The 25,698-nt window shown below is 45.8% G+C and overlaps 1 long non-coding RNA gene across 1 annotated transcript; it reads left to right on the forward strand.

Moving 5' to 3' along the window:
• Positions 1-3,138: 3,138 nt before the first annotated feature.
• On the forward strand, positions 3,139-23,822 carry LOC130204738 (uncharacterized). The gene is made up of 3 exons (XR_008833776.1): positions 3,139-3,418; positions 13,775-13,871; positions 23,169-23,822. It is a non-coding gene; the product is annotated as an uncharacterized LOC130204738 (long non-coding RNA).
• Positions 23,823-25,698: the final 1,876 nt, after the last annotated feature.

Consider the following 25,698-nt stretch of genomic DNA (forward strand, 5'->3'; position numbering starts at 1 on the left):
TCTGCAGCCAAAAGCTCGTTCTACCTGACCAAAATTCAGTCTTCCTTCTCTAACCCCAAAAAACTCTTCTCTATCTTTTCCAACCTCCTTGATCCCCCCTGTCCCCCTCCTCCTTCCACCCTTTTGCCGAGCCACTTTGTTATGTATACTTTACAAACAAGATAGACGACATACGCTCCTCCTTTACAAATCCATCTTCTATCACCTCACCAACACTAACTTCTTCATCCCCCTCTCTTTCCTCTTTCACCCCTTGTCTCCCAATCAAGTTCTTAGCTTGGTGACCTCCGCCCGACCGACCACCTGCGCCCTTGACCCCGTCCCGTCTCCCATTCTCCAGGCTATTGCTCCTGACCTTCTGACCTTCCTCACCCATCTTATTAACAGCTCCCTCTCAACTGGCTGTTTCCTAACTCTCTGAAGGAGGCGAGTCAACCCTCTCCTGAAGAAACCCACGCTCGACCGTCTGAAGTCAGCAACTACAGACCGGTCTCTTCTTCCTTTTCTCTCCAAAACTCTGGAGCGAGCTATCTTGAGCCAAGTGTCCTCCTATCTCCACAGTAACAACCTTCTTGACCTCACCAGTCTGGATTCAAGGCCGCCACTGACAGAGACGGCCCTCCTTGCTGTCTCTGAGCAGCTTCACACTGCTAGAGCAGCCTCTCTCCTCTGTCCTTATCCTTCTCGACCTTTCTGCAGCATTTGACACCGTGAACCACCAGATCCTGATCTCTTCTCTTCAGGACCTGGGGATCTCAGGCACTGCACTCGCTCTTTCTCTTCCTACCTTAAAGACCGCACCTACTGGTAACTTGGAGAGGATCTGTGTCTGATCCTTGTCCTCTCACTACTGGGGTTCCTCAAGGCTCCGTCCTGGGTCCCTCCTCTTCTCTCTGTACACAAATTCTCTCGGCTCTGTCATTCGCTCGCATGGCTTCTCCTACCATAGCTATGCTCATGACACCCAACTGATCTTCTCGTTTCCACCGTCCCGAACACGGGTGGCGGCACGAATCTCTGCCTGTCTGACTGACATCTCTCATTGGAGTCTGCTGGGCAATCTAAAGCAAATTCATTGCAGCGTACAGGCCCAACGCAATCAGGTCCGGCAACGGAGCTCAATTCTTGTGGGAAAAGACACCAAATCAAATAGTTCAGTTTTAAGTGTTTTTACTGAAATTGCAACATAAATCAAGTAACACACACATTTATTTATAATGAAAAATAAACTTGGTCAAAGTGGGCAGTCATCCATGTTGAGCTCGCCATCTCATACAAAGGGGTGGTCATCTGCGTCTGACCACCTCAAAAACCGGACCGGTCTGGTACCCAATCAAAACAGGAAGTGACCTTCCTTGACCCGGATATTTATCAGGACTCTGGTACTGGATTGGCCAATTAAATGATTTGCCTCCATGAGCCAATCAGTGGGTTACACATAGCATGACTGAATGTATGTCCGCAGTGCAGCAGGTGACCTATAAAGATGTATTGTTGCAGACTTGAGCCGAGGGAAACTCGGCTCGCATCGTTTAATGTGGATCTTTTTTGAGCAAATATCTGAGTCGTCACATTCAGAAGCGATCGAACGATCTGTCCTAAAAAAAAAATGTATTGATGAGATCCGAGTAAATCTCATTATAAACTACCTCCAGAGCCCAAAACCCACGGGAATTTAACAGCAGTGTGTTTACTGTTTGGGTGAAAGTGAAATGTGTGTTCATTGATCTCACATGTCTTGTCAAATAAATTTGTTTTTTAAAAGTTTTTCCAGTGTTTTGACAAGTAAAAATCCCCGCGGCGTCTGTCTTCTTCTTATTCCGTCCTAAATCGCCATAATGAACCCGAATTACGCCGCCACTCCACTCGACGCCTTCAGGCACAACGTTCTTCGTTTGCTAGGGAGTTTCCTAGTTGTGATGAAACGGCGCCGTGATGTAATCTCGAACTGTACACACACACACACAGCAGCACTTATTGTTTTTGACCCCTGGAGAATTGATGGTGTCTTCAAGCTGAATCCGTCTTTTGTGGAGCTCACCATTAGCCGCTAATAACGGCGTTATTTCATGAACGGTGACAACTTGGCAGCGTCGGAACATAATACCGGACGGGCCCCCGCCGGCTATTCAACATATAGATATCCCGTTGGGCGAGATGCAGCGTGAACGTGATGCGATCAGGGAGACTTAAAAAGGCATCACTGGACAACGGGGAACACGGGCGGAGGCGGTTTCAAGAGAAACGCTTTATATGGACAGATATTTTACCTGATCATTGGATTTTACATTACAGCGCTGAACAAGTAAAGTGACTCTTGCAATCTGGATAGATCCGTGGCTGATTGTACGGAGAAATCAATACTCTATCCGAGCACACAAACGCGTTAAAGGTGGATTTGAGTGAAAACAAAATCAGAGCATGGAAGCATGAAATGAAAGCTTCCATGCTTCCCAAAATGCTGGATTTCTTTCCTCTTTCAGTTTCTTTAAAAAAATAAATTATTTCAACTATTTTCATTGCCTTGGAGTTGTACATATCCACAGTTTTTTTCTTTATGTTAGTACATTGTTTCCAAAAAGCAAAGTTGTCTTCACACTTCAGAGTGTCTCTGATGCTTGTGAGTCAACATAGCAAACTAAATATAGTCTTCTTGCATTGAACTGAATGACAATGAGGAACACATCTCTGTAGCTCTCAAGTGAGACTATGTGTGGCCACGAGTACCAGTTACAGGACAATGATCAAATATAGCCCGATAGTCGCACAAGAAGCAACTGGTCGATGTAACCCCCCTCCACCGCCACCCGGACGGGATGTCATCGGCTTTATGGTTATGGATTACGTGCAGATTGTGTCACAGATGCTGAGTGTCACTGCGGGAGGAGGAAGGGAGGGAGGGGCCGGAGACAGAGTGGGAACTGTTACCCAGGGTGCACTTGGGGAGATTCACTCATTTGCTGGATCCCACAGAGCAGGATGCTCATCTTCACTTCATAGGCCGGCTAACAGGGCGTGCAGTACACAGTAGCTCCACGTGTCTGCTCTTTAAGGGGGGGGGGGGGGCCATGCACCCATTTTCCATATTCCTTGGCAATTATCATCGTTTGAATAATTTACTGCGACTGCTTTCTTTAGGATGTTTACGAAGCCTCTCAGACTCCTCCGAATGCAATACTCAACTTAATTGCGTGGAAACCATATTCCCAGTCCGGCAACATGCCCGACTGAAGCTCGGGGTGTGTGTGGGGGGGCTCCTTTTTCAAAGCGTTAATTAACACAACAAAAGGTGCATTGTCCTCCAGACGCCATCACTCAGCGGCGAGCCTCACACGTGCGAGCTGTCGGGGGAAGTTTGGATCTGTTGGATCTGTTGGATTTTCCCAGCTGCTCCTGAACGCATCATCTCACTCTTCCGGTAAGCTTTGGTTGCCAGCTCAACAGCGAGCATGACTTCTTCTTCTCTCCCTCCCGCTCCCTCTTGCTCAGTGTGTCTCATGTATAGGCGGTTATCCCCTGCCTCCCTTAATGATAACGATACATGCAACAAGTGTAGTTTATTTGCTAGGTTGGAGGCAGGTCTAAGTGGGTTAGATGCACGGCTCCGCGCTATCGAAGCTCAGACAGCTATGCTAGTTAGCCCGCCCTCTCCCGTAGTCGGCGGAGCTACAGTCAGCTGTTAGCTGTGCCCGCGGTAACCGTGCAGCCGGATGGTTGGGTAACTGTTCGCAGGAGTCGTAGTCTACACAGAAGCCCGCTGTGCTGCCAACCACTTCACGTTTGAACCAGTTTTCCCTGCTCAGCGACACACCCGCTGAGGAACACACCCTGGTTATCGGGAGCTCTATAGTCAGGAACGTGAAAATAAGCGAAGCCACGGACCAGAGTCGTGGTGCCTCCGGGCCAGAGCGGGCGACGGAGTCTTGTTTGAAGCTGCTGGCTAAGGATAAGCGGAGATACAGTCAGATTGTAATACACGCGGTGGTAATGGCGCCGAGCCCGCCGCTCGGAACTCACTAAATTAATGTGGAATCGGTGTGTGCTTATGCCAAGACGTTGTCGGACACCGTAATTTTCTCTGGCCCTCTCCCAAATTTGCAGACAGACGAATTGTATAGCGAATGTCGTCTTTCAACCGCTGGCTGTCGGTGGTGCCCAGCGAATAATGTGGGCTCGAGACAACTGGAAGACTTTCTGGAAAACCTGATCTGATGAGGAGAGACGCATTCATCCCACGTTGGGACGGAGCGCGTCTCATTTCTACCGAATATGACCAAGTTGATCACGGACTTAATCTATGACAACCTAGGGTTCAGATCAGGAACCGGGAGCAGAGTTGTAGTTTAACACCTTCTCTGCTCTTCCATTCGAGCAGTTACCCACCCTTGACTTTAGAGTAGAGACTGTGTCTGTCCCACGGCCACTTCAATTAAATAAATCAAAAGTAAGCAGAAGAGGAGTCGTACACAATAACCTTATACAAGTTAACACAATTATTTCAGCAGTGCAACAAAATAGGTCTATTAAATGTGGTCTCCTAAATATTCGATCTCTGTCATCTAAAGCTGTGTTACTGAATGATTTAATATCAGATAATCACATTGATTTATGTTGCCTAACTGAAACCTGGCTGAGCCATGAAGAATATGTCTGCCTGAATGAATCGACTCCTCCAAGTCATATTAATACTCACATTCCTCGAGGCACCGGTCGAGGAGGTGGAGTAGCAAACATCTTTGAATCGAGCCTATTAATTAATCCTCAACCAAAATTACACTACACCTCATTTGAAAGCCTTGTTCTTAGTTCACATCCAACCTGGAAAACACTACAGCCAATTCGATTTGTGATTCTGTACCGCCACCAGGTCCATATTCAGAGTTTATATCTGAATTCTCAGAATTTATATCAAGTTTGGTTCTTAAAACCGATAAAGTTATTATTGTTGGAGATTTTAATATCCATGTGGATGTTGATAATGATTGCCTTAGTGCTGCATTCATCTCCTTGTTGGACTCGATTGGCTTCTGTCAGAGAGTACAGAAACCCACTCACAGCTTTGGCCACACGCTTGATCTTGTTCTTACTTATGGCGTTGACATTGAGCATTTGAACGTCTTCCCACAGAATCCTCTTCTGTCAGACCACAACCTCATAACTTTTGAATTTATACTACGGAGTGTACTCCGTTAGTCAAAGTTTCTACACTAGATGTCTAACTGATAGTGCTGTAGCTAAATTTAAAGCGATTCCTTCTGTATCTGATCCGATACCACGTCTCAATGTAACAGAGGACTCCTGGTCTAACTTTATCCGTCCCAGATTGATCATCTTGGTGGCAGTGCCATCGGCTCTCTGAGAATGACACTGGACTCGAGTGCCCCTCTGCAGAAGAAGACAGTGAGGAAGAGGAGGTGTGCTCCTGGTATAACCTCAGACCCGCAAACTGAAGCAAACGTCAGCATATGGCGTTCAACTAATCTCGAAGAATCCCGCTTAGTTTGGCGAGATAGTCTTAAAACATATAAGAAGGCCCTCCGTAATGCCAGAGCAGCCTATTACTCATCAATAATAGAAAAAAATAAAAACAACCCCAGGTTTCTCTTCAGCACTGTAGCCAGGCTGACAGAGAGTCACAGCTCTGTGGAGCCGAGCATTCCTATAAACCTTAGTGGTAATGACTTTATGAACTTCTTTAATGAAAAGATTTTAACTATTAGGGACAAGATTAATAATCTCTTGCCCATAACCAGTGCCAATCTGTTCTCAAGTGGAATGGCCTTGGAAACCGCTGTATGCCCTGGTGTATATTTGGAGGGATTTTCTCCTATCAACAGTGACCAATTATTTTCAACGGTTTCTACTTGAACACGTCTACCTGTCTCTTGGACCCCATCCCGCGAGGCTGCTTAAAGACGTTTTGCCTTTAATTGGCGGCTCTCTATTAGATATTATCAATGTGTCTCTGCTAACAGGCCACGTACCACACTCCTTCAAGGTGGCTGTTATTAAACCTCTCCTGAAGAAGCCCACTCTGGATCCAGAGGTATTGGCTAACTACAGACCGATCTCTAACCTCCCTTACTCTCCCAGGTCCTTGAGATAGTGGTCGCATATCAGTTGTGCGACTTTCTACATCATAATAGTTTATTTGAGAAATTTCAATCAGGAATTAGAAAACACCACAGCACCGAGACGGCACTGGTGAAAATTACAAATGACCTCTTAATGGCAGCAGATAAAGGACTCCTCTCTGTCCTGGTCTTGTTAGACCTTAGTGCTGCATTCGACACCATTGACCATGACATCCTGTTACAGAGACTGGAGCAGTCGATTGGCATTTCAGGCACGGCACTAATTTGGTTTAAATCCTATTTATCAGATCGATCTCAGTTTGTATTTGTAAACGATGACGCCTCGATAACCACCAACGTTAATCACGGAGTTCCACAAGGTTCTGTGCTTGGACCAATTTTATTTACCTTATACATGCTTCCTTTGGGCAATATTATCAGGAAACACTCCATAAACTTTCATTGTTATGCAGATGACACTCAACTATATTTATCGATAAAACCAGAGGAGAGCAACCAACTCTGTAAAATTCAAGCATGTCTTAAAGACATAAAACATGGATGACCTGCAACTTCTTGATGTTAAACTCAGACAAAACCGAAGTAATTTTAATCGGCCCTGAGCACCTCAGAGATCAATTATCTGGTGATGTGGATTCTGTAGACGGCATTGCCCTGGCATCCAACACCACTGTAAAGAATCTTGGCGTTATCTTTGATCGGGACTTGTCCTTTAACTCCCACGTAAAGCAAATCTCAAGGACTGCATTCTTTCATCTCGTAATATTGCAAAAATCAGGCACATCTTCACACAAAAAGATGCAGAAATATTGGTTCTCACGTTCGTTACTTCGAGACTGGATTACTGCAACTCCTTATTAGCAGGCTGCTCTAATAAATCTCTTAGGTCCTCCAGTTGATCCAGAATGCTGCAGCTCGTGTTCTCACTAAAACTAAGAAAGAGATCACATCACTCCTGCACTAGCTGCTCTGCACTGGCTCCCAGTAAAATCAAGAATCACTTTTAAAATTCTTCTGTAACCTACAAAGCCTTGATTGGTGATGCTCCATCATATCTTAAGGAGCTTGTCGCACCATATTGCCCCACTAGAGAGCCTACGCTCACTAAATGCGGACTACTTGTAGTTCCTATTGTCTCAAAAATTAGAATGGGAGCCAGAGCCTTTAGTTATCAAGCTCCTCTTTTGTGGAACCAGCTTCCAATTTCAGTCCGGGAGGCAGACACAGTCACCTCGTTTAAGAGTAGACTTAAGACCTTCCTCTTTGACAGAGCTTATAGTTAGGGCTGAATCAGGTTTGCCCTGGTCCAGCCCCTTGATATGCTGCTATAGGCTTATAGCTGCCGGGGACGTTTTAGGATGCACTGAGTACCTATCTCCTCTTTTTTCTCTCCATAAGGATGAATTTTCATCTCTCAATCACACGTTACTAACTCTGCTTTCTCCCGGAAGTCCTTTTGACTTTACGTCTCATGGGGTCATCGGACCTATGAGACGGCATAGATCCTATCTGCCTGATGGATCGTCTGGTCGTCAAATTCCTGCTCATGACTACGCCACTGTCCTGTTGAGACTCGCCCACTCCTCCTCCCCACCGCCATCTGCCTGATGGATCGTGGAGGTCTCCATCGTGGAATATGCCTACTATGAACTATTCATACACTCTGTCATATTCATTGAATGTATTTTAACTCTAAATCTGTCCTTCTGTACACATTACATCTATTGCATCTGTCCATCCTAGGAGAGATCCTCCTCTGTTGCTCTCCTCCAGGTTTCTTCCCTTTTTTTCCCCCTGAAGGGTTATTTGGGAGTTTTTCCTGGTCCGATGTGAGGTTTTGGGGCAGGGATGTCTATGTGTACAGATTGTAAAGCACTCCGAGACAAATTTGTAATTTGTGAAATTGGGCTATACAAATAAACTGAATTGAATTGAATTGAATTGAATCCGAAAGTTTAAAAAGCCCGACGATGCGGCGACTCTCTCTTGTCAAAGGATGTGCACAATGTGTCAGTCATGCTTTGGATGAATCAACCCTGTAATCAACAAAAGGGTGCACTTTAAAAGCAATAACAAGCCGTCTCATTCCCTTGAGTGCCTCTTAAAAAAAAAAAAAGTCCCGCTGACAAGACGGTAAGAAGCAGAATATTAAAGGCTGGATGAAAATGAAAATGTATCAGCGACTACAACTGGTGAGGTCATACTTATTCGATGTGTGCAGTGTTAGACCTCTAAGGTCTGGGAGAAATTGATCGGAAAGTGTAAGGACCAATCAGGATGATTGGGAATGCATTGGACGTGCACCCAGTGGGTGTGTCCAGCACACGCCAGAGGGTCAATCCCATATTCCCGTCTTTGAGGCCAAAGAGAAGCGAGCCAGAGAACAGCTGGTCGGGCTGAGTGGAAATCGACATAACAGATGAACTAACATTTGGCTTTTTGGAGCGGTGAGCCTGGCCTGGCATTTAGTGACATTTGCATTTGCCATGTGGAAGAAAGAAAAAAAGGGCTCGAGGAGGATAACGGCGCGATGACGATTCATTGTGGATCCATGGGCGTGTCTCTCGTTGGAATAGTGGACAGTGAGCAATGCTACAGTTGTGACGCGTCGCTTATTTCTTTTTAAAATGTCCTTTTCACGCTGGCTGCCCCCTTTAATGGAGCGCTAATGGAACTAAACATCTAATGCGCATTATGTGCCGGTTTCTCATCGAGGGACGAAATATTAAAGAGGCGGCAGCATCCATCACGCGCCGGAGGGGCGTCATGTGACCACGTTTTCATCAGACGGACCGTGTGGAGGTGTACAACATGAACAGATATTAGACAGGGAAGAAAAGAGGAGGAATAAAAGAACCAGACGACACACTTAGCTGAAAGGAAATATGATGAAGGGTACGTGCATTGCAGTGGCTAGAGGAGCAGAGACCAGTGTGTGTGTGTGTGTGTGTGTGTTTTATCTCTGGGAAGTCTGGCAGCTGACAGAAGGAGAGCCAACAATTTAAGGAGACACATTTTACATTTTTCTTCCTCCAAGGGCGGAGTGACAGATTAAAGAAGGGAGAAAACTAAACAAAAGAAGGTCGAGAACCGCCGCTTCAAAGTGCAACAATTTCACGAGCCGACTCCCGAGAGCCAGGCGGGATCTCTCCGCGAAAATCGATGAAGAGAAACATTAAATAAGTGTTGACGACGACTAGCTGACACTGAAATGAGAGGCCCGCCGATCTCGATGTCTAGATGTCGTCAAATCTTTCCCAGCTCCTCACATCTCAAATCAATACTCCTGTCTTCCTTTGAGGCGGGGGTGGAGGTCCAGGATGCACTTCCATCTTTTTTTGTTCTCATGTGACCTTTAGGCCAGGAGACATCATGCTTGAGAAAATATTCAGCAAATTGACAAAGACAGCTCTTTTTTTTTACTGACCCTTTGTCCAGCATCCGACCCCATTGTTCTCCTCTGGGAGGTCAGACCTCTGACCTCCGGGGGAAACTAGAGCCATCACTTGTTGCAACGGAAAAAAAGAAGCCCTGGCACGTCCCTGAGTCTCTGTAATCAGCTTAATAGTAATAATAATAATTGCTATTCATCTCAAAGATACAGTCGAGCATCCTTGAGTGTTCATAATTGCAACTGTGTCTTTGAGAGCGTGTGATGAAGAACAACGCATCGGAGGATTCAGCTGAAAGCTTTTTTATTTTTTTTAATTAGCCAGTGAAAGACAATTCTGCGACACAAGAGAGCACTTTCACCTCATCTATGAAGAAAGAAGAAGAAAGAAAAAAGAGGACGGCAGCAAGCGCAGCTCGGGACACGCGTGGGAGGGGCATCAAAGCAGAGTTGTCTCTTCAACTCATTATAATAGAGGTTTTATAAGCATTTTTAATTGATCCGTCATGGATCCTGTGAAAGGTATTGTTTGAGTTGCGGCACTTAATCGAGTGTTTTATGTCCCGCATGAAGCTCTGCTCGTCAGAATGATGCTCAGCGTGCGTCATTTAACCCTTTCCTCTTGAATCTCAGGTGATTGTTGAAGTTTGAAAACTAATTCAAACCTGCTTTCATGAGCCCAGAAGCGAGAGGACGGTACTGCCCACCACTGGTTCAATTGCACTCCTTACTATTCGCGTGCGTACCTTTTGATTTTTTATTCGTGGCCAGTGCTCATGAAAGAAAACCAGCTGCGTGCATTTCAGACGTCTTTAGAAAGAAGCACAAAAGGAAACACTGGCGTTGTGCATCACAGTAAATCAGGTAATTACTCCCACCTGTTCACTCAGGCTCTCATTTCACATCTCCATTATTCGTTTATCTGTAGCTGGGAGAGGTTGTTGTCGTGTCACTCTGGTATGCACGGATACCAGAGACCTCCTCCGGATAGAGCATCTTTAATAAAATAAAAACAGGAGATGCCTCCACGAGTGTCACTCCGTGTTCTCTTTAAATGACGAATACGGCTTTGAGGAGCCATTACAGGTACGATGGTGAGTAAATCATCCCGGGGCGACGTTGTCCCGCGCCACCAGGAAGTGTGCGGGATTGACTTTGTGCTTTTGAGTCATGACAATGGAGCATCAATCCAACGCGAGCACTTCTGGGGTGGTCATCCATCTTCACCACGGTTTAAATCGATATTAAAACAAACGGCGCGCAAACTTTATCACGGCAAATTTAATCTGGCCCCTGTGTTGTTTTTCTTCTTCATGGGCTTCGTTGTTGCCGTCCTCACTTGACCGCCCTCAGCCTCTTTGTGTATTAATAGACAGCCAGACGTTTGAACTGGAGATGGTTTGCGTCACGTCCTGGTGGACGAGGATGGATGTGTTGTTGTGCGTAAGGTCTCCGGCGGCAATTCTGTAAACATACAAATATTCCTGACAACCTCGTTTGTCAGGACGCTAAGTTTCAGAAGCGGAACCCATACGACCGGACGTCTTACGATGTCCGCTGACAGTAAAAAGGAAACGGTAACGTGAGAGACGGATGAATCGGCTAATAAACTCCAGCGCTGTCCTATCGAGGAGGGAATCAAAGAATTAAAGATACATAAATATCTATATATATATGTATATACCCATGTATGTATATATATATATGTATACATATATATGTATATACCCATATATATGTATATATATATGTGTATTTATACACACATATATATATATATATACACACTACCGTTCAAACGTTTGGGGTCACCTAGACAATGTTGTGTTTTTCATGAAAACTCACACTTTTATTTATCAAATTAATTGCAAAATGAATAGAAAATATAGCCAAAACATTGACAAGGCTAAAAATAATGATTTTTATTTTAAATATGAATTTAGTACTTCAAACTTCTAGCTCAAAGGAAGGCCAGTTCTATAGCTTCTCTCATCAGCATAACTGTTTTCAGCTGTGCTAACATAATGGCACGAGGGTTTTCTAACCCTCCATTAGTCTTTTAAGGTGATGAGCAAACACAATGTACCATTAGAACACTGAAAATGGGCCTCTACACACCTATGTAGATATTTCATTAAAAACCAGACGTTTCCACCTATAGAATAGTCATTTACCACATAAACATGTATAGAGTGTATTTCTGATTAATTTATTGTTACCTTTATTGAAAAAAAAACAGTTTTTCCTTGAAAAATAAGGACATATGTATATATATATATGTATACATATATACACACACACACACACACATTTAAACCACCATCATTTTGTTTTGTTTTGTGTGTGTTGAATTTGTGAGACTGTGTTGCCCGTCGTGTTAAAACTTGACAACGTCTCAGTGTCGATATGTATATATCGTAAGTTCATTGTTTGTACACTTCTCTGCAAAAGCTCACTAAAGACGAGCGGGCGAAGACGTGGTGGTGGTGGTGGTGGAGGCCCGAGTGGAGCCGCCCACGAAGAGACCCATGCGTGATGCGTTGTATTCTCCATGATGATAATAACAGGCGTGCACCACTCTCCTACAGACGCTCACTTTTCATGCACAATGATAACATGATTGAAAATGTGAATTACTTTGAGTGTTTCAGAATGACATTAAAGCTGCATTAGGAGGGGAAAAAAGCGTTGTGCAACAGAGTGGCGGTAGATTAGCCGAGGGCTGCGTAAGGCAGCTCGTCTGGGCCTTACACTGAGCTCCTGGAAAGGGAAGAAAGAAAAGAGATGTTGCATCCCACCACCAGCAGTGAGGATATTTAGAGATTTAGCTCCTGGACATTTGATCGATATATCTGCCGAAGGACATCTGCCCACATTTGGGTCACTTCCTGTAGCGGGTCATGTCAACAAGGGTGTGCTGTGTACACGCGAGTACACAGTAAAAAACAAAATCGCAAAATATTGTTATATTGCGATTTGAAGGGCAGATGTTCCTTTCGCCATTAGCTGGACATGTGGTGTGACGATTGAGTGACATACGTCGCATCGATATTCATTTTAGCTTTTCAGGCGTGTCGAATAATCTCGGCATGACGTTAAAACGGATTTAGCATGACGCAAAAAGATACAAAAATCAATGCATAATATTCAGAGATTGCTCATGCGTCCATCCCGTGTCCAGAGACGAGCCCTCAGATTCTGCAATACAAACGTACACATGACAAGGATTTTAGATGGTGATAATAGCAATTTTTTTGTACCGATGTGTATATATATAATTGACAATCCAACTAATTCATAAAGAAGGAAAGCGAAGTCTTGGTCACGGCGGTTCATCCAATCGGCATCAACGAATGAAGACGACGAGACCTCGTCATACAGTGTGCGAGCATTCTTTTCTACTCCAGGATATATAAAGACACACAGAAATAATTCCCGATCAAAGAGATACAGCGCATAGAGACGGCGGGGGGGGGGGGGAGGTGCACCACCGCCAGGGATTAATAATGTGTCATCGCTCTCGTTTTTTTTTCTTTCGAGATGCTCTCCATGCAGCGGCGAACATTCCGACACCTCCAAGTGGCAGAACTCACAGAGAGAACGAAGGCTCACAGTGTGTGTGTTGGCTTGGGCCCAGAGTGATGACAGGGGCGCTTCTGGTTCTGTCCTTGACCCGCTTGAATCAACCCCCCCCCCCCCCCCACCCCCGCCTGATGGCCACATCACCCTCTGAACGCCCTCTCCGACCAATAGCTGCCGCTGATTGGGCCGGGGGGGGGGGGGAAAGCGATTGGCGGTGTCCGCGTTGCATAAAGTATTCACGTCTTTGGCCGATGTGATTTAATATCCTGTAGTTATGGGATGTTCGCGGCCCGACGCCAGCTCCCAGCTGTCAGACGCAGGCAATAGAAATCGAAATATGGACCCCTCCCTGAAGCGAACGTCTCTTTTTAGAGATATATTGGCTGCCATCAAAACACCGTATAGCCACCAGATCTCATAGGGATATTCTGAATTAAAACACGAGATGTAACACCTACCCGCACTCTCGTCTCACTGAACATGCCAAGAGGCTATTTTTAAAGCCGATGGAGGCATTTTGAACGCAATTATGTTGAGATGTCCGTCGGTAAAACCAGGGGGGGAGTAATGCAACGGCAACTTGTTGCGGACAATTAGCCAATCGGATCCAATTTGTACCGTACGGGATCGCTTTACAATCCAGAGGCGCTTTTTTTCTTCTTTTTTCCACACCGTCAAGGTGCTAATTCGTTCCGGTCTGTTTCAGCGGAAGAAAACGCCGACTCGGCGTGTAACGGAACAGCAAAGATCTGCATTAGCCTTGTTCTCCGTCACGCCTTCCCTTCACCGGGTCAATAGGAGCGGTGAGTATACTGAGCAGCCACCCCCCCCCCCCCCCACCCCGTGAAGCATCCTCGGCTACGAGTCCTTTTCGCGGGCGATCCGTCCAAAGTGGCCCGATATTCTCCGAGCGCGGGACTGAAGGCCGGTAATTCAGATGAAGAGCGGGCACGCGCTGTCTCAGAAGCTTGTGTATTGATTTTAAATAATATTCTCAAAAAGGGGAAGGGGGTGGGGGGGGGGGTGTTGTATTTACTCAACAAAACACCAGCAGAGAAACCGCCACGTTTTGGCACCATTGCAAACTGGCACCGTTCACAAGGTGTGAGGGGGGGGGCCACGCGTGTTAATATCCGGGACCAACAAACAGAATTCTTCGATTATTTTGGGCGTCTTTTTGAACGTGTCGGATCAACAGCCAAAACTACTGAGAGAAAGCGGGAGATGCTGCGCGCGTGTTCACTCCGGGTGGAAATTATACTCCGAGGGTCTATTTTGAATTCGTACATTGAGGAATATGAATGATTGGAACCCAGAATCTTATTTGTCATTCTCCCACACATGTAAAATCCTTGTGCGATTGTGTGTGTCGTGTCATTCACAGGACCCTCGGGCAGAGAGTCACGATCCGGGGGTCGTGGAAAGATCTTCAAACGAAGGAAGAGATTGTGATTCAATTGAAAGAAGAAGAAAAAACACACACACACATGCACACACGGGGTTAGCTGGAACACAATGTGTATTGATTTAGAGTGTGTTGAAACAAATGGACACGAGCACAACACCGATGGATAATTGGTCGACATGGGTAGCTTAGAAACTGATAAATGGAGGAAATTGATTCAGTAACATGAGACCCATGTGACCTCGTTCAAACACTGCCAGTGTCTCCCAGAAGCAATTATAATAAAAATAACACATATCTGTTGTGTCATACCAAGAGGGTTTTCTCTTCTTCTTCTCTCAATTAGCCATCTGGGGGTGGATGGGTGATGCTCTGACTCTGTGATCATGGTTCTCCTCCCCCGCCTGCCAAATACTCGCTAACCGGCCCGGCTCTCCGGATCCCGACTCCCCGACGCGCTTCATAATAAACGCTCTGCGGAGATGTTCGCAAATCTGTCCGTGCGAACATATCACAGTTCATCTTCGAGTATGAATGACTGTCTGTGCAACTAGGTGTGTGAGAGTGTGTGTGTGTGTTGATGATCGCCAAGTGAAAACATTTAGATTGCCCGCTTCTCGGTGCCAGTCTGGATTAGGCTGGCGATGAGACCGTTTTCTGCTTTGATTACCGCTTTGGCGGACCAGACACACACACACACACACACACACACACACACACACACACACTTATCACTCACCTGCACTGTTCTGCACTCAGGGCACACTAAAGCTCTTTAGATTAAAATTCTCTCTCTCCCTCCCTCTCCGTCTCTCTCTCTCCCTCTCTCTCTCTGCTCAAAGGCACCTCTGCAGCATGCAGCATGCGCTGCCTGACTCAGCCATTGTATGCAAATAAGACTATGACCTCACCTCACAGTGCCTTGCTCACGCACGTACAGGAGGCTCGGCGTACGAGCAGGAAGTAAACTATCGTGAAGATTAAGATTAAGATTCAGAATAACTTTTTACTTGCCGATTCCTGACCAAGAATCCATCTGTCAGTCAGTGGAGGGTGCAGACTAAAGTCATTCTAATATACGCCTGCTACATCACCGGTTGTTAGTGTGCATTCACTTTTGGGAATCAGCCACCGGCTGAGCCTAACATCGCTGTACGTGCCCCGATAGGTCATGAATAACTCTCGCTTTACAGTTTTTTTCGTTTGCTAAACGACAGCGGGCACAACTGGAGTCACATGTGCAAAACTCTAACTCCAGTCTGCACAGCAGCAGTTCATGTGGACTAGTTTGTTTTTCATTGCTTGAACACAGTTTTCAAAACTCTAACACTTATCCCATGACTTTAACCACAACCTGCACAACACTGTGGATCTACAGCACTTTGTTCAAATGCTAACACACTGCTGTCAAAACTGTGAAACACACATTCAAAACGGAATACATTTCAGCCTTGTGCCTCTCAAACACTGCGGATTGCAATTTCAGCTGAAAGGCTAAGCAGGTGTCTTGTTTTAGACTTGTTAGTGAACACACACACATATATAGATATATATTACAGTATATATAGGTAGAGCTCAGAAAGACTCATTTTGGAAATGGAACAAGGAAGACGGGTTCGTGGAGGGAGAAGGGTGGCAGGGAGAGGGGGGATGCGTGGAGGAAGACAAAGAGCTGTTATTCCAGATGAAATAAGGGCTCCACTTATAGACCATGTAATGTAATGTCGTGAACTAAGTGTTTGGTCACCACCCACATGACTAAATGTCTCTTTTGGAAGCCATGCGTGCCGGATGTGAGGACACGAGTCCAGAGGACTGCCAGGGATGGATCAGGCCCTCCAGAAGGTTCTTCCCCAGGTGCATGGCAAGAGAGAACATGAGATGTGATGTTGATCACAACATGTGGCCTGATGCTAGAGAGAGGCAGGATTAGCCCCTCAATTATTTGTTTGAATTATGTACTTTTAGTTTCTACCTTTTTTTTCTCATGACTGTAATTCCGTAAATTACTGCAGACTATTGAAGCAAGCTGCTAATTTTCATTTACCTTACAGAATTGTTATGTTCTAAAAAATTTAATAAATCATGTGAAAGAATGTCACTCTTTTCTTTGAAGAAAATATTACTTTGTTTGAAGTCACTGAAATTGTTCAAACTGTAAAGATGAAAAGTTTGTAAATTCTGTATTGGTGTTTGATGCTCGTGTTTTTACTCTCCGTGTGTTCTGAGTGACAGTGTGTGTTACCTCAGTGTGTGTTACCTCTGTGTGTTACCTCTGTGTGTTACCTCAGTGAGGGGTGTACAGAGTGTTTGGCTGCACTGAGCGTGTTTTGAGCCATGTGTTAAGAGTTGTGTTGCTTGGAATGAGTTTTGCAGGTGATGTGAACTGTTTAGCTCAGGTGACTGTTGGTAGTGCAGACTGTGGTTAGAGTTTTGCACATGTCACTCCAGTTGTGCCCACTATCGTTTGGCAATCGAAAAAAACTGTAAGATACTGAGAGTGGATTCGGGGAAGGGGGGGGCGGACATAAACACACACATACACACACACACACACAGACGCATGAAGAGGAAGTAACAGTAAGGACTCTGTTTATAATTTTGCATTATGTGGTGATGCTTTTAGATTGCCTTGTTGAAACGTCCTCGACGAATAAACTCTCCTGGCCGAGTGCAGCCCAGTTCACTGTGGCCGGGCGCTGAGGAGACGGCGGCGGCGTGTGCTGCTGCAAAGTTCAGAACATTTCAAAAGGTCCTTTTGTACCACGGTTGAATGTGACTGATGTTCGCCCCCAGAGAAAGCGGTCGGTTCATCCATCGCAGTTTCCAGAAGAGTGGTGACATTTTCCTTTTTTCCCTGGGATTCTTTTGAGAGAAAAAAATTGCAGCTGACGATATCCAGACGCACAGCGGCCTGGATGGCGTCTAGTCCGCCGCCGCATATGTATAATTGGAGATCGCAGAAGTGAGACTGAGAATGAATCAATGTCCGGATCAATTCAGAAAGCAGAGCTCTCGTCGTCTGTCCGGTGGCCTTTTTAGAAGATGAAATGTAATCATCGCATTCGGACCTTATCGGCAGAGGAGGCAGGAAATGAACCGCTGAAAAAATATGAGTCAACTGTGTCACACTGAATGCAACTTAATTGTGTAATCCCCCGATGGCCTCTCCCTCGTTGACACGAGACCGGCCGATGAACGCTCGAGGTAAACGCGCCGTGAGCAGTGCCGACGTGGACGGTTCTAGTCAGCGCATATCTGTTTGAAGCTGTTCTGTGCTGCTGATTTGTCGGTCCTGCCAACAGGGCCCGGCCCCCGCTGCCAAGAGTAAATTGAATGTACTGTACTAAAAATGTGTTGCACTGGGCACGGTCCGAAGCTGCTCTCCGACCGAGGTACGAGCCGCTCGTTCATGTCACGAGAGGTCGTGGGAGATGAATGAGTCGGGGGCTTTGAGGTGAATAACGGGGGAGGGAAATATGAGTTACGAAAGGCAGGCGTAACATTTAAGGAACGACTGGCATCTTTGACGACGCATTGTGTTATACAGGTTTTTTTCATGTGGTGGAGCTAAAAAGAATAAAGAAAAAAAGGTTTTGAACGCAATATTTGGGAAGTTGCTTGCATGCGATTATGATTGGAAAAAAAAGATTTATATTTAATTTAATTTTAATCAATTCCAAAGATTTGACTACAACTGAACTTTGTGATTCCATTTTGTTGGTATTCCACCACATCGTCATTCCACCTGGAAAAAAGCGATGAGCCCAAACGCCCGCGGCTCTACAAAGAGAGTGCACATCAAAGCTAGCATCAAATATCCAACTCCGCAGGACGCATGACATTCCTTGTGGCAATTCACCTCTTTAATGCCGAGCTCTTGATGCATGACCGAAAGACGCGGCAAAGCCTTTCCACATGGGTAACATCAAATGGGAAGCAAAAGGTCAACAAGGGTCTCCGATATTTATAGAAGCATTCTATAGCGCGCCAGCCTGCAGCCGTGCAATGCTCACAAACACACACAAATACATATATATATATATGTATGTATATTTATTTATATATATATAAATAAATAAATATACATATAATATTAAGTATATATAAATAAATATACATAAATATAGATATAAATAAATATGAATATATATATATAAATAAATACATGTATAAATATAAATATACATGCAAATGTTTGACCAGTGTGCCAGTCAAAAAGTAATATGGCTGATCGCAAGGGTTAAAAATAACCTTTTGTCTCACACACGAATGAGAGTGTAAGATCTCGAAGCAATTCAGGGAGTTTACCGAAGGATCAAGCCTTCCTCGGGATAACCAGAGCGGCTGCAGGTCGCTCGCCACTGCTATTTCCATGGACATGCTTGAAGATTTCATCTTTATATTTATTTGTGCAGGCCACCGAGAGAATCTTTTCAAAGCGTGAATGTGTCCAAGGCGGAGGGAGCGCTTGCTCGTCTTTTTTTTGTTGGTCTGTGTAATTCATTCATTTGGTCTTCATTGATTCGCCCGAGGCCCCGCCGTCTGTTCCCAGGACGTCACGCGCGCAGCTTAATGACACATTTGGCGCCATTACGGGTGGCGGAGTCAGGAGCGCTTCTCTTTGAATTTGGGGAAGAAGAAGAAGAAGGAAAAAAAAAAGCGATCAAGGTTTTTTGCCGCGGTCGCTTCTTTAAGTGCACTTTGTCTTCATGAGCCGTGAGTGGTCTTGGACCACAACAGCGTTAGTGGCTATCAGCGTTCCACCTGACGGCGGCCTCCTCGCTCCTCAATGGTTTGGTTCTGGTTTGGCAATCTGCTGAAAAAAGGCCCCGATGCACCATCAAAACAACAACAACAACAAAGCAATTGATGACAGATTTTGACTGTGTGAAACATTCCAGTTTCTTGGGTCCATTTATAGCAGTGGAGGCGCACAGGCGTACACAGAAACCAGAGAGAGAGAGAGAGAGAGAGAGAGAGAGGCAAACAAAGTGATCTAAAAATTGTCTAAATTGCTTCAAGGTCTCAAGCTCTCTGCCACAACGCTCAGAATTAACTAACGGGGCGCCAGAGTTGAAGAAACGAGTTAACTGCCCCTCTGTGACACACACACACACACACACACACACACACACACACACACACACACACACCGTTTTGTGTGCACATATGAGGGAATAAAGACTCTATTCCGGTTAATGCAAGCAAGGGAAGGAAATGTAGTGTGTGTATTGTGTGTGTGTGTGTGCATGCAATCTGTCTGTCATCCGATTAGAGTCTTCCACCACCTACACTAACATCAAATTCCTTTCTCAAATGTAACACTTCATCTCTCTTCCTTTTATCAAGAAATATTCATCCGTCACATTTTTAATGAAAAAATGAATCCAACCAGTTTCATGAAGAAAGACAGACAAGTTGTCCAGCTGTGCAGAAACAGAGACGTGCTGCAGTTACAGATGCATCCTGTGGAAATCTGCATGTTTCTGGTCACTAAGGAGACTCGTTCATTTCAATCTCCGAGACTCTCCCCTCGTTACACACATTATTTGCAGAAATTGGAGCATGCAAAAAATAACAGAAATCAGCGATCTGCAGACGGATGGTGCTCAGCCTCCGTCAGGGTGAAATGGATTCATGCGCCCCTGTGATGGGAGGGCCGGCGGTCAGGGAAGGTCGACTTGGCTGAGGATGAGAGTCACACACCCGTAAGGGATGCCAGCTGAGAGGTAATCATAGCAGATGCAGAAATTAGTCCCATCAGTACCGGCAGATGATAAAATATGAAAACCCGCCGTGTAATAAGTCAAGAATTGTTCTGCTTTAACAATCTCAGGGAGGATTGTGATGATTAGAAGTGGAAATGTGTTTGTTTGCGTGTGTGTGTGTGTGTTTGTCTCGGAGTAGCTTCTGTTTGCTTTCTCGGTCCTCGCCCATGACGCCCCGTGAAACATCGGAGAGGTACGCCGTGGCCAATTAGACCGGCCTCTTGCTGATAGTCAGAGTGCAACGGCACGGATTATCATACTCATGGTGTTTGCTTTAAAAGAGAGAGAGAGAGAGAGAACAAAGGCAATTTACATTCCAATCCAAGCAACATTGTCACAGAGGGCCAATTACAGCCAGAAGGGAAAAAGTGTGATGACCCACTCACAAGAAAGGAAACTCACTGTTGATACATCCGTTGTGCTAAATGACGCCATAAGCCTAACTGTATTATTTGTATTATTCATAAAAGGTTGTCTCTGATTCTGAATATATCTGTGTCGGCTCGATGGTCCAGTCCTATTGTTGCAAGGTGCAGGCAACGGACCAGGACGACAATGGACTCTTCACCGGCTCGTTTGGGACCGATTTGAGTAAAACATCAATAAAAAAAATCAAAGATTAATATAGAAATAATAGGACAAACGCAGTCCGATAGCTATCTTTCATCTATAAGCTGTACATACGTCACGGTAAATATAAGATAATAAGAAAAATGAATGTAAAAGGTGCAAAAAGGCAACGACAAAGACGCGTCACCTTGACCGTCGACGGCAACATGTGAAATATTCATAACGCCGCTGCAACGTTGAAGAATTCAAACGAACCGCTGCGACATCCCTTCACACAGACTTTGCCTCGCCATCGCAGGCTGCAAATACTTCTATCGGGCTGCCACTAGCGTGAGGACATTTTGTCTTTCTTTTTTGATATAATTTGATCCGACAATGCGACTCTCCCTTCTCCTCACGATGCTCATTCTCGCAATGACGAGCCCCGTCAGTCCGCCGTCTGCAGAGCGTTCGCAGGGATGCGAGCGCACGTTGCAAGTCCCTCGATGAAACCCCTAACAACTGATAAAATATGCTAGAGTCGAGAGTCTAATTGCGAGTGGGACATGTATGACCATCCACAGTTGAGAGGAGTTTTCAAGTCTGGTTTTCAAACACGTCGACTAATTAACGTCAGTTAAATGAGGTTCGCCGTAGACTCTGAGAGGTAATTATATCGTTTTTTTACGACTCACTGACCATTTGTCACCGTCGAGTGTAAATTAGTTCTCGTCTGGCTAATTGTGCCGCGGCGTATTGGACAAAGAGCAGGGAGATGAAAGGAATGAGCCCAGAGATAGTTCAAAAGTTTGAGACATTTGGTTAAAGATGATGTGGGGAGGGGGAGGTTGGGGGAGCAAGCTGAATGCAAAGTCGGCCATGTTCAAACGCAGGAGAGACGATGCTCGGCTCAGCTGCTCGTCTGTTATGAAAAGCAGAAGGCCGCCTGACCCCCGAAAAGAAGCGGTCGTCACGTCAACAGGCAGCTTTTTGTCAGTTGCTGGTCTTTTCATCATCGAGCTGCTCAAACGTCTGATCCGAAAGGATCGCAGAGATTTTCTCGGGGTAAAGTCAGACTGCTTTGATGTTTTTTCTTCTTCTTCTTTTTTTAAAGGACCAGTACAACAATGAGGGTTGTATGTCTCCATGCGTTCACTCTCAGAGGTAGAGGAGAAGAAAGAAGAAAAATAGGCTTTTTCTGTTGTTATGTAAATTGTAATTTCAGTGAGAGCTGCACATATATATATATTTTTTTCAAAGAACAAGATGTTCAAGGACGAGGCTCAGGACGGCCTCAAGTGCTGCACTCTCGGGGAGCAGAGATGTCAGGAAGAGGTCCCTTGCAAGGCCGGAGGTTCAAGTCTTTGATGATCACTCGCTTGTCCGAAATCATTGAAAGATCCAAATTTTCCATCAATTAATCCGCAGCGTATTTTTCACAATTAATGGATCAATCACAATGCAAAACATCCGTTCCATTTCCCCAGAGCTTAAGGCGACGACTTTTAAATGTTCAAAAAACCCAAAGATCCCTAAATTTACAAAAAGGTGATTTTTTTTCCCCATTCGAAACGCTTAAACACGATGATGGGATTAAAAAAAATATAGCCATCGAGCCTCAGGTGTGTTTCATCCCATCAGCGGGTTGTTGGAGCGAGGAGCGAGGATCCCACCCCCCGGACGTTCAGAAAGACATCCGTCGACACCGGGACCTCGCCTCAGTCGTCGTCGGGTTACCCATCAGCCCCGTTGATCAAAGCCCCCGTTACGATTGGAGCGCCCGGGAGGAGCCGCTCACTGGAACGCCTTTCTCACTTTTTTTCTACCGCCTTTTTTCATCTATCAAGTCCGCCGCCTGGCAGCGCCTGATATCTGAAGATTGAAGCCCTTTGTGAGTCGCTGACAGCGGCTGTCACGGGATCGCTTCGCGTTTGGGTAGCGGAGTAATAGAAACTCGGGGAAACTTAATGTTACAGCCGAGTGAGCTTTATCCGAAGTGGAGAGTTAAACCACTTTCACAGCGAGGAGTGCGGGGGAAATAGTGATGAGGGTGGAACTAAAAACACTACATACATTGCTTTATTAAAAAAGGCAGCGGTCTTCGCTGTGCACCAGTTTTTTTTTTTCGTGCTGAGCTTTGTTGTCTTCACCCAGCGGGGGAGGTAGGGGCTTAATTACCATTTGATGAGTTTGAGAACAAAGCTGCCGCGCTACAAGTTGAAAATTGGTTATCGGCTTCTGGAGCTGGCGCTATAATTCGGTCTTGGTTGTGTTCAATGTTTCAGTCCAAATGGTTTGGTCACTGGAGGTTATAGGAGGGGGAGGAAGAGAAGCCCTCTGCTGAAGGTCTCTAATTGTCTTATATCTCTTTGCAGGAGTGGAATTCTGTGGATGGACTCAGCTGGACAAGACAATGGGGAATATTCATCAACCTGACAAAAGGAAATGGTGTTAAATCTTTGCCCGTGGGATCTAAGAAAGAAAAGCATCATTACAAGTCGTGTCGAGCCTGTGAAGTGGGACTCGTGCTCGAATATTCCATGCTTTTGCAAATATGTTGATAATCGATCGGCGCTCAGAGGCTGCAGCTCAGCTAATGGGAGAAATCGCCGCTCACATACATGTATTAGCGTTACCTTGAGCCCTAAACAAATGCATAAGGAATGTGTTGTGATGTTTTATGGAACAAACTATCAATGAATTAATGTTATCAGGTTAATCAATAAAAAAAATCAGTGATGCCGTCAAAGCCCAGAAAACCAATGTCTTTAAATACAAGCCTCGCAGCCCAGAGAACCATAATAAACCATAAGTGATGAATATTATACAGCCGATAACAATATAATCCTGATAACATAGTGTACTGAATTAAATATTTAATGCGAGCGTTGTTAGACTGGAGGCATTTTTAAAGAAATGTTCTCATCTATTAGAACCACATAACTAGTGTGATGAGATTACTGATGCCCAGTATGCGATTGCCAATTGAGACTTAGTGCAGAAGCAATTAAAAAAAGCTCTAAATCAAATGTGCCGCATATAGCATCGCAGTGAAATGATTTATGAGGGTATATAATAGCAATAAAAAAATAATAAAAATAAAAACTCTTCTCCTAATACAGTCTTGCACCCTTTCGGCCATTTCCTCTGCCTCCGCTTGGCAAGAAACTCCTTTGTGCGCCATCACTCATCGGATATCGAACGTGAAGATGCACTCGGGTGAAGCCGCCTCGCGACGCAAGGGGGTTACGCGGCTCACCTGTCGGTTCATCGAAATGAGATTCACTCGCGTCACTGCACAACGCCACGTCCGAGGCTCTCTGGGCTTTGAGTATGAGAAGGAGAAAAATGCTCAAAAAGGACGCGATGCAGGTGGCATGCGACAGGCGACGACCTGCTCCGGCTGGTGCAGAGGCTCCGCCCTCTTTAGTTAGCGGCAGGATCCCGACCTGCTCTGACGTGCACATCTGGGTGGTGCGGAGGAAGCACTTTTCGGAGCGTGGTTTCCCTGCAGCCGCGCACACACACACACACACACACACACACACACTTCAGCTGGCTAAGGCCGCCATGCACATTCACCGCCAGCATTCAGCATTTCCAGCTGCGATGTAAAGGTCACCGCGACCTATTTATACCACAAACTAATAGCCACGGCCAAAAGTGCGAGGGTCAGAACGGAATACAAATGACGAGGGCCGACTCCGGGAACCTCGTGCGACATGACATACAAACATTTCCTCCTCGAGCCCTTTACCAATAAACGAGGGCGTCGGACCAAAGGCGGCGGTGGGAAGTGATAGTTTATTCGACGGCGAGATGTGTGCTCATTCATTTTGGGGAACAAAGAGAGAGAGAGAGAGAGAGACAGGAGAGAGACAGGAGAGAGAGGAGAGAGAGAAAGAGAGAGAGAGAGAGAGAGAGAGGAGAGAGAGAGAGAGAGAGAGACAGGAGAGAGAGAGAGAGACAGGAGAGAGAGGAGAGAGAGAAAGAGAGAGAGACAGGAGAGCGAGAGAGGAGAGAGAGAGAGACAGGAGAGAGAGAGGAGAGAGAGACAAGAGAGAGAGAGAGAGAGAGACAGGAGAGAGAGAGAGGAGAGAGGGAGGAGTGACAGGAGAGAGAGGAGAGAGAGAGACAGGAGAGCGAGAGAGGAGAGAGAGAGACAGGAGAGAGAGAGAGAGAGAGAGAGAGAGAGACAGGAGAGAGAGAGAGAGACAGGAGAGAGAGAGACAGGAGAGAGAGAGACAGGAGAGAGACAGGAGAGAGAGGAGAGGAGAGAGACAGGAGAGAGAGGAGAGAGAGAGGAGAGAGAGAGAGGAGAGAGACAGGAGAGAGAGAGGAGAGAGACAGGAGAGAGAGAGGAGAGAGAGAGACAGGAGAGAGACAGGAGAGAGAGGAGAGAGAGAAAGAGAGAGAGACAGGAGAGCGAGAGAGGAGAGAGAGAGACAGGAGAGAGAGAGAGGAGAGAGAAAGAGAGAGAGAGACAGGAGAGAGAGGAGAGAGAGAGAGAGACAGGAGAGAGAGGAGAGACAGGTGAGAGAGGAGAGAGAGACAGAGAGAGAGAGGAGAGAGAGGAGAGAGAGACAGACAGAGAGAGAGAGAGAGAGGAGAGAGACAGGAGAGAGAGAGACAGGAGCGAGAGGGAGACGGGAGAGAGAGACAGGAGAGACAGGAGAGAGAGAGAGAGGAGAGACAGGAGAGAGAGGAGAGACAGGAGAGAGAGGAGAGACAGGAGAGAGAGGAGAGACAGGAGAGAGAGGAGAGACAGGAGAGAGAGAGAGGAGAGAGAAAGAGAGAGAGACAGGAGAGAGAGAGAGAGAGAGAGGAGAGAGAGAGAGAGAGACAGGAGAGAGAGAGGAGAGAGACAGACAGGAGAGAGAGAGGAGAGAGACAGGAGAGAGAGAG

This window comes from Pseudoliparis swirei, chromosome 14, assembly GCF_029220125.1.
Source record: "Pseudoliparis swirei isolate HS2019 ecotype Mariana Trench chromosome 14, NWPU_hadal_v1, whole genome shotgun sequence".
Lineage (NCBI taxonomy): Eukaryota > Metazoa > Chordata > Actinopteri > Perciformes > Liparidae > Pseudoliparis > Pseudoliparis swirei.